Source organism: Balaenoptera musculus, chromosome 1 (genome assembly GCF_009873245.2).
Source record: "Balaenoptera musculus isolate JJ_BM4_2016_0621 chromosome 1, mBalMus1.pri.v3, whole genome shotgun sequence".
NCBI classification, from domain to species: domain Eukaryota; kingdom Metazoa; phylum Chordata; class Mammalia; order Artiodactyla; family Balaenopteridae; genus Balaenoptera; species Balaenoptera musculus.
Genome location: NC_045785.1, coordinates 142,199,421 through 142,214,479, shown reverse-complemented (window position 1 = coordinate 142,214,479; position 15,059 = coordinate 142,199,421).

Sequence of the window (15,059 nt, the reverse complement as noted above, 5' to 3'; positions counted from 1 at the left end):
ACTAGCTTTAAATGACACAATAGACCAGATACATTAATTGATATTTATAGGACATTCCATCCAAAAACAGCAGATTACACTTTCTTCTCAAGTGCGCATGGAATATTCTCCAGGATACATCACATCTTGGGTCACAAATCAAACCTCAGCAAATTTAAGAAAATTGAAATCATATCAAGCATCTTTTCTGACCACAATGCTGTGAGATTAGAAATCAATTACAAGGAAAAAAACGTAAAAATCACAAACACATGGAGTCTAAGAAATACGTTACTAAATAACCAGAGATCACTGAAGAAAGCAAAGAGGAAATCAAAAAAAATACCTAGAGACAAATGACAATGAAAACATGACGATCCAAAGCCTATGGGATGCAGCAAAAGCAGTTCTAAGAGGGAAGTTTATAGCTCTACAAGCCTACCTCAAGAAACAAGAAAAATCTCAAATAAACAATACCTTACACCTAAAGGAACTAGAGAAAGAAGAACAAACAAAACCCAAAGTTAGCAGAAGGAAAGAAATCATAAAGCTCAGAGCAGAAATAAATGAAATAGAAACAAAGAAAACAATAGCAAAAATCAATAAAACTAAAAGCTGGTTCTTTGAGACTATAAACAAAATTGATAAACCATTAGCCAGACTCATCAAGAAAAAGAGGGAGAGGACTCAAATCAATAAAATTAGAAATGAAAAAGGAGAAGTTACAACAGATACCGCAGAAATGCAAAGCATCCTAAGAGACTACTACAAGCAACTCTATGCCAATAAAATGAACAACCTGGAAGAAATGGACAAATTCTTAGAAAGGTATAAACTTCCAAGACTGAACCAGAAAGAAATAGAAAATATGAACAGACCAATCACAAGTAATGAAATTGAAACTGGGATTAAAAATCTTCCAACAAACAAAAGTCCAGGACTAGATGGCTTCACAGGTGAATTCTATCAAACATTTAGAGAAGAGCTAACACCCATCTGTCTCAAACTCTTCCAAAAAATTGCAGAGGAAGGAACAGTCCCAAACTCATTCTATGAGGCCACCATCACCCTGATACTAAAACCAGAAAAAGATACGAGAAAAAAAGAAAATTACAGACCATACCACTGATGAATATATTTGCAAAAGTCCTCAGCAAAATACTAGCAAACAGAATACAACAACACATTAAAAGATCATACACCATGATCAAGTGAGATTTATCCCAGGGATGCAAGGATTCTTCAGTATATGCCAATCAATCAATGTGATACACCATATTAACAAATTGAAGAATAAAAACCATATGATCACCTCAATAGATGCAGAAAAAGCTTTTGACAAAATTCAAAACCCATTTATGATAAAAACTCTCCAGAATTGGGCACAGAGGGAACCTACCTCAATAATAAAGGCCATATATGACAAACCCACAGCAAACATCATTCTCAATGGTGAAAAACTGAAAGCATTTCCTCTACAATCAGGAACAAGACAAGGATGTCCACTCTCACCACTATTATTCAACATAGTTTTGGATGCTTTAGGCACAGCAATCAGAGAAGAAAACGAAATAAAAGGAATACAATATGGAAAAGAAGAAGTAAAACTGTCACTGTTTGCAGATGACATGCTACTATACATAGAGAATCCTAAAGATGTTACCAGAAAACTACTAGAGGTAATCAATGAATTTGGTAAAGTTGCAGGATACAAAATTAATGGCCAGAAATCTCTTGCATTCCTATATACTAATGATGAAAACTCTGAAAGAGAAATTAAGGAAACACTCCCATTTACCACTGCAACAAAAAGAATAAAACACCTAGGAATAAACCTACCTAGGGAGACAAAAGATCTGTATGCAGAAAACTATAAGACACTCATGAAAGAAATTAAAGATGATACCAACAGATGGAGAGATACACCATGTTCTTGGATTGGAAGAATCAATATTGTGAAAATGACAATACTACCCAAAGCAATCTACAGATTCAATGCAATCCCTATCAAATTACCAACGGCCTTTTGTACAGAACTAGAACAAAAAATCTTAAAATTTGTATGGAGACACAAAAGACCCCAAACAGCCAAAGCAGTCTTGAGGGAAAAAAGTGGAGCTGGAGAAATCAGACTCCCTGACTTCAGACTATACTACAAAGCTACAGTAATCAAGAAAATATGGTACTGGCACAGAAACAGAAATATAGATCAATGGAACAAGATAGAAAGCCCAGAGATAAGCCCACGCACCCACGGTCAACTAATCTATCACAAAGGAGGCAAGGATATACAAAGGAGAAAAAACAGTCTCTTCAATAAGTGGTGCTGGGAAAACTGGACAGCTACATGTAAAAGAATGAAATTAGAACACTCCCTAACACCATACACAAAAATAAACTCAAAATGGATTAGAGACCTAGATGTAAGCCCGGACACTATAAAACTCTTAGAGGAAAACATAGGAAGAACACTCTTTGACATAAAACACAGCAAGATCTTTTTTGATCCACTTCCTAGAATAATGGAAATAAAAACAAAAATAAACAAATGGGACCTAATGAAACTTAAATGCTTTTGCGCAGCAAAGGAAACCATAAACAAGACGAAAAGACAACCCTCAGAATGGTAGAAAATATTTGCAAACGAATCAACAGACAAAGGATTAATCTTCAAAATATATAAACAGCTCATGCAGCTCAATATTAAAAAACAAACAACCCAATCCAAAAATGGCCAGAAGACCTAAATAGACATTTCTCCAAAGAAGACATACAGATGGCCAAGAAGCACATGAAAAGCTGCTCAACATCATTAATTATTAGAGAAATGCAAATTAAAACTACAATGAGGGATCACCTCACACCAGTTAGAATGGGCATCATCAGAAAATATACAAACAACAAATGCTGGAGAGGGTGTGGAGAAAAGGGAACCCTCTTGCAATTTTGGTGGGAATGTAAATTGATACAGCCACTATGGAGAACAGTATGGAGGTTCCTTAAAAAACTAAAAATAGAATTACCATATGACCCAGCAATCCCACTACTGGGCATATACCCAGGGAAAACCATAATTCAAAAAGACACATGCACCCAAATGTTCATTGCAGCACTATTTACAATAGCCAGGTCATGGAAGCAACCTAAATGCCCATCAACAGATGAATGGATAAAGAAGATGTCGTATGTATATACAATGGAATATTACTCAGCCATAAAAAGGAACGAAATTGAGTCATTTGTTGAGACGTGGATGGATCTAGAGACTGTCATACAGAGTGAAGTAAGTCAGAAAGAGAAAAACAAATATCGTATATTAACGCATGTATGTGGAACCTAGAAAAATGGTACAGATGAGCCGGTTTGCAGAGCAGAAGTTGAGACACAGATGTAGAGAACGGACATATGGACACCAAGGGGGGAAAACTGCAGTGGGGTGGGAATGATGTTGTGCTGAATTGGGCGATTGGGATTGACATGTATACACTGATGTGTATAAAATTGATGCCTAATAAGAACCTGCAGTATAAAAAAACAAACAAAACAACTAATACTAAACTTTCATTGGGTTATTTGTATGGAAATATGTTAATATAAATGTTTCAGACATTACACGAAATTTCTAAAAATCTTATATGTTCTGGTATAATGTTATAAGTCATAATCCTAGTTATTACTTTAAAATGTATATCTCAGAAATAACTAATTTTCTTGTCAACTGCATTATTATGAACTTTCATCAAATCTTTAACTGTGGTCATTTTTAAGTCTTTTGTCATTTACAGACAGTTCTGGGTGTACTCTGATTCTTTTGCAAATATGTTCCTATAAAAGGGTTTCATCTTCAAGAAATTCATAGAAAAGACTCTGACAAGTACAGGTTTCTGGTAACTGACTGTACTGCTGAACTGAATAAATAAGCATTTTCAGAACTCTAATGAAAAACTGATGAACTCATAAAAGTGCTAACAAAAGATCAAGATGATAAAAAAAATTAATTACATGGGACTGAGTGAACTGATGAGGATGAGTATAATTTTTGTGACTTTCTGTCTGAATTAAAAAAAAAAAAAATCCCACAAGGACTCAGAGGCAAAGAATATACAAATCAATGTTCACTGCAAAGTAAAGGAGCTGTTACAGTGGAGGATTACTGGACTGAATGTCAATATTATGACATAGTATGAGTGTGTTTCATGTTTGGTAATTGCAATCATTGTTGCTTTTGTTGTGGTCATCCAAGTACAATGCTTGGTGTCAGTCTATTTATCTCTTGTAAAAATAAAATACAGTGTGTGTGTGTGAAAAAAAAAAAAAGACACATGCACCCCAATGTTCATTGCAGCACTATTTACAATAGCCAGGTCATGGAAGCACCCTAAATGCCCATAGACAGATGAATGGATAAAGAAGATGTGGTACATATATACAATGGAATATTACTCAGCCATAAAAAGAAACGAAATTGGGTCATTTATAGAGACATGGATGGATCTAGAGACTGTCATACAGAGTGAAGTTGTCAGAAAGAGAAAAACAAATATCGTATATTAACGCATATTTGTGGAACCTGGAAAGATGGTACAGATGAACCGGTTTGCAGAGCAGAAACTGAGACACCGATGTAGAGAACAAACGTATGGACACCAAGGGGGGGAAGCAGTGGGGAGGTGGGGCTGGTGGTGTGATTAATTGGGAGATTGGGATTGACATGTATACACTGATGTTTATAAAATGGATGACTAATAAGAACCTGCTGTATAAAAAAAATAAATAAAATAAAAATCAAAAATTCAAAATAAATAAATAAATTAATTAATTAAATTAAATAAACAAAAAAACCCCAAAATATATATCCATCACACATACGAGATTCCTCATGGCCCTCTGTAGCCATCCCTTCCTGTTTTATCTCCTTCCCAGGCAATCACTGACCTGCTTTTTGTCACTATTAGTTTGAATTCTCTAGAATTTTGTATAAACAGAATCATGTACTATGTACTCTTTTGTGTCGTATTACTTTCACTTCTTTTCCTCTTCACTGCTGCGTAGTGTTTGCATTTTGTTTATTTATTCAGCCATTGATGGACATTTAAGTCATTTCCATTTGGGGACTATTATGAATAAAACTGTTAGGAACAATCATGTTCAAGTCTTTACGTGAACATCCACTGTTTTTCCTCTTGAGTAAACGCTGAGGAGTGGAACGCCTGTTTTGCATGGTAGGTGTATGTTTAATTCTTATGTACATTTAATGCCAAACAATTTTCTAAAGTGCTTATACTATTTTACATTTCCACCAGCAGTGTATGAAAGTTCCAACTGCTCAACATCCTCACTTTGGTATTGTCTTTTTAATTTTATCTCTTCTAATGGGTGTGTAAGTAGTATCTCATGGTTCTAATTTTCATTTTTATGACTAATGCGGTTGAGGAACTTTGCTCTTTTTTTCTAATTGATTTATCTAATCTAGAGCTTTTGTGTTTCCAGGTAAATTTAAGTAATTACTTATCAATTTCTTTAAAACAAAAACAACAACAAAACCTGCTGGGGTTTTGCTTGGGATTTTCCTGAATCAGCAGATAAATCTGAGGAAAATTGTCACCTTAATATTAAGTCCACAAATGTGATGTATCTCTTTAATTATGTGGGCTTCCTATGGTTTATCCCAGGACTATTCTGTAGTTTTTAGTGTATACATCTTGCAAGTTTTTTTTAATTTTTTTCAAGATATTTTAGGAGTTCGTTTGGCATTGTTTTAACTGGAATTATTTTTAAAATTTTATTTTCTAATTGTTTGCTGCTACTATATAAAATACAATTGAGTTTTGTATTACAGTTTTGGATCTTATGACTTTGCTAAATTTGCCTATTACTTTAAGTAGTTTTATAAGTTTTAACGATGATTTTCTTGTAAATGGAATGATCATGATATACATGATCATAATCACTTTATCTACCAAGCAAGACAGTTTTACTTCTTCCTTTCAAATCTGGATGCATTTGATTTTTCTCAACCTATTGTAAAGTCGTCAGTTTCTAGTGTATTGTTGAGTAGAACTGGTGAAAGTGATAATCCTTGCCTTGTTCTCTATCTGATTTTTTTTGTAAACACTCATCATCCAATTGTGAAAATTCTTCTTTAGTCATTAGTTGGTGAGAGTTTTTATCACTGATGGGTTTGTGTCAAAGTTTGTTTTGTGTTGTTTTGGCATCTATTGAAATGATCATATGGTCTTTCCACTTTATTCTGTTAAATGGTGAGTTAAGTAGGTTGATTTTTAAATATCAAGCTAAATTTGCCTTCCAGAGATAAACTCTGTTGATTATGGTAATTTACCCTTTTTATATAGTTTGATTTTATTAGTAGTATTCTTAAGCATTTTTGTTTACATTAACAGAAATATTGCTTTTTTATGTGTAAAATGTGATTCTTAGGTTTGTGCACTAAGGTTTTGCTGGCCTTATGAAATTAGTTGGGAAGGTCCTTCTTCCTATATTTTCTGAAAAACTTTGGATAAAATTGTTGTTACTTTTTTTGAATGCTTAATAGAATTTACCAATAAAATCATTCAGCCTGGAATTTCCTTGGTTGAAATTTTTTTAACAGGTACACTGCCTTTGATAGATTCAGAGAAATACAGATTTTCTGTTTTGTATTGTGTCAACTTTGGTAAATTATATTTTTCAAGAAATCTCACCATTTAATCTAAGTTGTTAAATTTGCTGGCATAAATTTTATTGCTTTATTCTTTTAATATGCTTGCAATGTCTACAAGATTTATAATAATAATCCCCTTCCCACTTATGATTATGGTGATTTTGTTGTCCATATGTTTTTTCATCATTGGTCTCTAGGGGTTTAGAAACTTGTTGATATTTTCAGAGAATGAGTTTTCACTATTTGTGTATTTTATATTTGACTGATTTCTGTTCTTATTATTTCTTCTTCATTTTCTGTATAATTTTACCTTTTTTTCTATCGTTTTGAGGTTGAAATTTAGGTCACTAATTTGAGACCTTTCTTTTTTGTTTCTAATAAGCATTTAATGATATAAATTTCCTCTAAACATTGCTTTATCTGTTTACACAAAATTGGTTATATTGTACTTTTATTATCATTCTGTATGTAAGATTGGTGATATATGTATATATTTGGTGATATATATATATATATATATATTTTACATTAATCTGTTTTGGAGAGAGAATTTACCCTGTTTGATCTGAATCCCAGCATACAGTCTATCTTAGTAAATCTGTCACATGTACTTGAAAAAAATCTGTATTCTATTGTTATAGAGCTATATAAATATCAATTAGATCAAAGTGGTTAATACTACTGTAAAAATCATCTATGCCTTTACAAATTTTTGTCTAGCTGTCTCATTCATTTCAGGCCAATGACATTAAACTCCAATACTATAATTGTAGAGTTGCCTACTTGTCCATTTAATTTTGTCAATTTTTGCTTCATGTATTTTGAAGTTGTCTTATTTGGTGCATACAGGTTTATGACTTTTATGTCTTTTTGATGAATTGACATTTTTATCATTCTGAAATGTCCCTATTTATCTCTAGTAATGATTTTTGTCTTAAAACCAATTTTTAAAGATATTAACATAGCCACTCAAGCCTTCTTATGCTTAATATTTGTATAGCATATTGTTTTTCTAATCATTTACTTTCACTCTGTGGGGTTTTTCAGTTTTAACTAATCTGATTATATCTGCCTTTGAGTATTTAGTCTATTAATATTTAATGTAATAAATTGAAAAGTTTGGAATTATGTCCACCATTTTATTATTTGTTTTGTGTTTGTCCCTCTGTTTTTTCTTTCTCTGTTCTCGATTTCCTTCCTTGTTTTGGTATATTTGAATATGTTATTTTATTTTAAATTTATTCATTGGCTTTTTAGTAGCATTTTTTAAATTGGAGTATAGTTGCTTTATAATATTGTGTTAGTTTATACTGTACAGCAAAGTGAATCAGCTATACATATACATATATCCCCCATTTTTTGGATTTCCTTTTCATTTAGGTCACCACAGAGCACTGAGTAGAGTTCCCTGTGTGTAGGCAGAATTAGTTATCTATTTTATACATAGTATCAATAGTGTATATATGTCAATCCTAATCTCCCAATTCATCCCACCCCCCCTTCCCCTTTGGTTTCCATACGTTTGTTCTCTATGTTTGTGTCTCTATTTCTGCTTTGTAAATAAGATCATCTATACCAATTTTTTCAGATTCCACATATATGCCTTAATATATGATATGTGTTTTTCTCTTTCTGACTTACTTCACTCTATATGACAGTCTCTAGCGTATATTTTTTCAAATGAGAGGGACTAGGTTTTATAGTAGTAATAGGAAACAAAACCAAATATTTATTTCTCCTTATGCTTTACAATATGGAACAAGATTTGAAGTACAGCAGCCTTGGCATCTAAGCTTAAGAAAGGAGACTAAAAGGGCATTTAACACTTGAAGCTTGTGTATTTTTTCTCATAGTAAGAACTTTTTATTTTGTGTTTTTGTTTTAATAGTGTTTGTTCAGCTTGACTAACAATTTTATTCTCTATGAAGTCCAGGTATATACCTTCACTGCAGGTTAAGTCACTAGCAGCAAAAAATGCTATACTATAAGTAAAAATACAGTGTAGGTAAGCACAAATGTCTTTGCTAATTAACGAGAACATCAGGATAAACAATGTAAAAGGTGAATGAGTGTATGTTATTATTCCCAGGAAGAGCATTTTCATTCAACTCAAGAAAAGAATTTCTTAAAAGCCGTTTAACTACTTTAAAAATAAAAGATACACATACTGGAAGCACTAGAGACTTTTTCAAATTAATTTAGTGCCAGAAAACAAATATGTCTATGCTGGAGGAGTAATAGAAGTTAAGATGAATTTGCTTAGGCCCAATTAATTTTCTGGTTTTCTCCTTGCCATAACAATGAGCTCATTTCTCTGTCAATGATTTAGTTGCAAGTAGAACTTATGAGTTAACACTTTTGGACTCCTATTTATTGTCATCAGAAAGAATGATGTTTTTACATTTTCCTGTAGTCCTATTTTTCACATTTTCATGTACTAAAAGGAGTAAACTACTGACATACACCATAGCATGAATGACTATCAAAATCATGGTGCTCAGTGAAAGAATCCAATGATAAAATACCCCATACCATATGATTCCATTTATATAAAATTCTAGAAAAGGCAAAACTATAATGATAGAAGGTAAATTAGTGGTTACAGGGAGGTTGAGGGGCTGGAGAAGATTGACTGAAAAGGGCAATGAGGAAAGTTTTTGAGATGATACATGTGTTTTATATAATAAATGTGGTGGTAGTTACACACCTGTATACATTTGTTAAAAATCATCAATTTGTATGCTCACATTGGTAAATTTTACTGTATGTAAATAAAAATTTTCAAGACACTGACAAAAATGTTAAAAACAAACAAAAAAATCCAACTTCAAATTGTTTCTAAAACAAATATTCTATAAAGCTAGCAATAAAATTCCCATTACAATAAACGTTTGGACTGTCAAAGTCCAAGCTGAATGTACTGTATACTCTATATATTTATTTCATTGCTGTACTACGAGAATCTAAAAAATATGTTAAGCATTTTATTTACCGTATAAAAAAATAACAATCCTGACTCTTGAGAAACTACGATTATGTGTATATGTTAAACTGGCCTCTTTCAACATTTGACTTAATTGCTAATTACATTTTGCACACATATTAATCAATTAATCAGTCATATTTTGCATAGATTTCAAGTGATTTATAAGCTATTTAATTGTAGCTCCTTAGTTTTCAAACAAATGTAAACAGAAGGCTCAATTCACCTTTATTCTCATTATTTTTAAAGGTTTAATTGTTCTTAAGAGTTGTCTTTGTGTCAGACTCTAGAGAGACTCATGACTTTTTTAAGCTTTCCAAGATGATTCCAACCTTCATAGCTTTTTTCCCCGTTTTTTATTTTTTAAATATCTACAGCAAATGTGATATTTTATTACATGTGGGAGTATCTGATTACATAATGTCTTCAAATTGACAATAATTAGAAAAATAGGGAGATGGAAGATGGAAATGTAAAAAGGAAGCAACATTTATAAAAGAGCAGTATTAGATATTTTTGCAGTAAAGACTTAGAAAAGAGAAAATGAGGCAAAGTATTCCAGTTGAAGTTTTTGGAACTGTATTCCTTCATGTCAGAGAGGCTCCAGAGGAGAAGTGGGGCAGAGCTGATAAGTCCAGACCAGAGTGCTTGCTGGGGTACAGAGTCATTACCAGGGTTAATGACTCTGACTACTGGGAAAACATAGACATGGATATCTCTCACTTATTTCTGGTCAATTTTGTAGTTTAATAAAAATAATTGAAAAGCTAACCAGAACTTTTCCTACATCAAGCATACAAGCACCTCTGTATCTTCAGAGTTGCAAAACTGAGAATGCTGAGTGAACATTGCACTTTCTTAATTTTTTCTGTGTACTATTATCATCTGATAATTGAAAACTTTTCAGAATCAAAATTCCTCTTGGTCTGTATGCATTACCACATTGCCTTGACTATGTTCAATACCTAACAACTCTCAATGATTGATTTTGTATTAATATAGCCTTCACAGAGCGAGGATTCCTGGTCCCTGCATGGGAGTTTCATTGGTGATAAACACAGATGCTGCCAACCAAACTAGTAAAAATCAATTGCTAGAAATTTCAAAAAGTTGACCTTTTTTTGGCCCAGTAATTTCACTCCTAGAAATATATCCTAAGTACAGTAAAGGGTAGACAAAAATATTTAGCTATATAGAAGAGGAAGGAGGAAGAGGAGATGAAAAAAGTGGGAAGAAAGAAATAGGGGAAAAGGAGGAAGAAGGAGAGGGTAAGTTAAGGGTATCAAGGCAGAGAGATGTACAGTTTCACGATGCCTTTGGTTTTTTTTTTCCATTTCCATGCTACTACCATATTTTGTTTCAACTAACTTACTCAATATATGGAATTCTATGTTCCTTCTCTCTCACAGTTCTCATTTCATAAAGAATATTTTTATCATTAAATAAATGACATAGGAAATAAATGTTTCTTTTCAGATTGAAGTACTTTAAAACTCACCATGCTAGCTGCTGTAGAATATGCCTTTTGGAAATAACTAGGTCTCTACACAACTATGTCCTTCATTCCTAATTACCATGTTAAAGAGGTATATACAAATATTTGGTTGCTGAGAAAAACTCAAAATATTATGTCTGAGTTAACGTCTCACATAGAAAAGTCTTGGCTACCTGACTTGGCCACCCCTGCATTTTGGCTAATGCCCATCTGACCACTGTTCATCAAATAGAAATTGAGTGAATGGTTTAGTGCAAGTCACACTGTTTATATGCAACTTTCATATGTATATGCTCTTCTAACAGGTATTTGAAGCAATATATTTATAAATTGTTATTGTTGAGATAAAAAATTCAATATGTTATGCAGAGAAAAACTTTCCAAATTCATACATCTTAGAGGTAGCCAAGAGGGTAGCGGCAGCTCTGGATATAGAACATATTTGGATTTAGGATCAGCTATTATGTGTTGGGGCTCTATGTTATCTCTTCTCAGAGGCTGCAACAAAATTAGTTCTTTTAGTCAAACAATGAGCACAGTGGCAGACAGTGAAATAGCCATTGAAAGCTGATACTCTTCTGTGTTTGGAGTAGAATCATTACTAAAGTTTTGTTCCAGGAGAAGATTAGCTTAGAGCAGAAAATATCTTCTTTTCTATTCTTCTCCAGAAAGCATATTCAGAATCTCTACTTAGGCAGACTTCATTGTATAGAATTGTCAAGAAAAGCAAGCAAACAAAAATTCTAGAGGGTATGTTTAGAAAATAAGCTCTTTTATTAAACCTGAATTACTGTAAAAGTAAATAAATTAGGAATATAATTCAAATGTACCTTCTTTTGAACTCATGAGAGTGTTAGTAATATTGTCATCACCATATACCCATTAGAAATTTTCTCTCTTGCAGAGTGTGGTTGTGCAAATCAATACCCCACTTTCAGCCCAATGGAGTCTCTGACTCAGGTTATTAAATGAGACCAAAACTATATGAAATATTCTCAGAAACCAATTGACAAAGTAGAAAATAGAGTTGATGACCATCTTCAGAAAGAACCAATTTTTAAGGAGAAAAAGATTGTTTTCCCAAAATTGTATTGAAACTTAGAACTTTCCAATTAATTCACTAATTTAGCCATAGTACAAGGCTTTATTCAAGAGTATAATGGATGTTTTTATTTACAAATTTTGTCTCTTTGACAAAAACGTGGTCTAGAACCTATTGGAAGCTAAAGTATAAAAGAGTCTTCTAGACAGAAAAATTACTCAGCAATCAACCCCCTCACTGATAAATGGAGAAACATAAACCGAGAGGTTAGTTGTGGCACCCAAGGTCACATAGCTAGTTAGTGGCAAAGGACTAGGATCTAGGTCAACTAATCCCCAATTCATACTCTTTCTCCTACTTGGTCACTCATTCCTTCAACAAATATTTATTGAATGTTACTAAGGTCCTACTAATGAGATATGTACAGGAGATACAATAGTTAAAGACATGGTTATAGTTTGTGTTCTCATGGATTTTATATTCTATTGGAATGGAATGGTGTAAGAATAAAAACAAGCAAGTAAAACAATTAATACAAAAAAAAGATAATTTCAGAAAGTCAAAATTTTAACAAAGCAAATAAAACAGGGTGATGGAATAACAAGTGACTTGTGAGGAGTTATTACTAACTCGTGGCTATTATTTAAATAGTTAAGGGCAAGGGGTGATATTTAGTTGAATAACAAGGTGCTAGTCATGCAAAATGCAGGGAGGAGAAAGATGCTCCAGGAGGAGGAAAGGGGAAATACAGAAGCCCTAGGGAATGACTGAGGTGGGGAGGTCAAGGTGGCTAGAATGTAATGACTGAAAGGGAGCATGCCACAGATTGTAGTGGATTGAATAGTCCCTCCCCACCAAATTCAGGTCTACTTGTAGTCTCAGAATGTGCAGATATAATTAAAGATTGAAAAGAGACCATACTGAATTAGAATGGTCCCTAAATCCATGAGAGTGAACTTATAAGAGACAGAAAAGGACACACACACATACACACACAGAAAAAGGCCACATGAAGATGGAGGTAGGCAAAGACTGGAGTTATGTTGCCACAAGCCAAGGAATGGGTAGGGTCACAAGATGGTGAAAGATACAAGAATGGACTCTTCCTAGAGCCTTCAGATGGAATGTGGCCTTGCTGATATCTTGATTTGGACATGTAGCCTTCAGAATTGTAAGAGAATATATTTCTGTTGTTTTGGGCCACCAAGTTTGTGGTCATTTGTTTTGGCAGCCCCAGAAAATGAATAAAGATGAAGACAGAGAATGAAAGAGAAGGCAGATCATGTAAGGCTCTGTTATTGCCATGGCAAAAAGTTGGAATTTTATTCTAAGTACAATGAAAATCCTGTGTCAGATAAATGATTTATGGCTTGCAAACAGCATTGTGGATATTGTGTTGAAGAACAGATTTCAAAGTAGGCAAGAGTGGAAGAAAGGAAACCAGGTAGGATGCTACAATTAGGATGTTCCAAGTGAGAGATTATGGTTATTTGGTCTAGTGCTCTATTAGAGAGTACAGAGGAAAGGGGAGAGATCTGGAATAGGTTTTGTGGGTAGAATATACAGAACAGGCTGATAGATTGAATGCGAGACTCATCATTGTTACAAAATATTTGCTGCCAAGTTTGAAAATAACAACTGTTTTACATTTTGCCATAAGTACAGCAAATGCCCCATTCCCATATAGTTACTGGTTTTTTCATTCAGTAAATCATGACTTCATTATTACAATGAATTATTTATTGTCAAGACTGCCATTGATGAGAAAAAGTGGAAATAACTAACTCTAAGTGTATTTGATATGACAGGAAACACATATAAGTAACTCAACTAATTACAGCAGCCTTGAATAGCAGATATTCTTATTTACAGATGAAAAAAACTGCAATTCAGGTAGTGTGAATAACATGACCAAAGACGCACAGCTACACAGCTAGTAGTTAGAAACAAGACATTGAAGTCAGGTGCATCTGACCTTGGAAATCTATGAGCTTACCGATAAGTCTGACTATGTCTCAAAAGGTTGACCCTCAAAACACATAATTTGATTTGCTCACCTAGCTGCCCAAATGACAAAATATAATGCACAAGCTGAGGGACAGGATTTACGATCCAAATATTTGCTCTGTATTAGAAATCAGGAGACCTTGGGTATGATATTTACCATTTTTAACACTGTTATCTCTGATAAGGGCATTTGTATGGACTTGGCCAGAGCTTCTATTATTTGGTAGGTATTGGTGGTTCCTTTTTGTACCTTTATCGCCACAATTGTGTCCTCTGAGTAAATATGAAAAACTCAATAGAAAGTTTTGATAACTGGTTCATCTGGCATACAAATGGACCTTTCTTGAAATGTGCAGGAGAAAATACTGGACTGGAAAGCTGTTTTTAAAGTTTTTATGAAGCAAAAAAGAGTGAAAAGGCACTGGGTACCTATCTAATTATCTGACGACTACTTTTGCATTTTTTTGCAACCTATTCTGTGCCAGATGCTGTCTATTTAGGGAAAAATTTTTTTAATCTCCTGATTCTCCACTCGGATGATTTCATGATTAAGCCTTGAAGTTTGGGGTCTTATTTGTCCACTTTTGTGTGTGTGTGTGTGTGTATATACGTGTGTATATATATATATATATATATATATATATATACACACACACATATACACACACACACACACATACACACACTGAATTCACAGGACAGTGTTTTGATTCTTTGCTTTGATAAGAATGGCACACAGAGTAGAAAGGAATTAGGAAAAAAACTTTGGTATTACTCTTGGAAACACTGTATCTTCTAAGGTCTTTGGAGCCTGCATCTTTCACTCTACAATAGGCCCCCTTAGAGAAAACAGTATAGACAAAGAATATAAAAAAAACAAAAACAGGTTCAG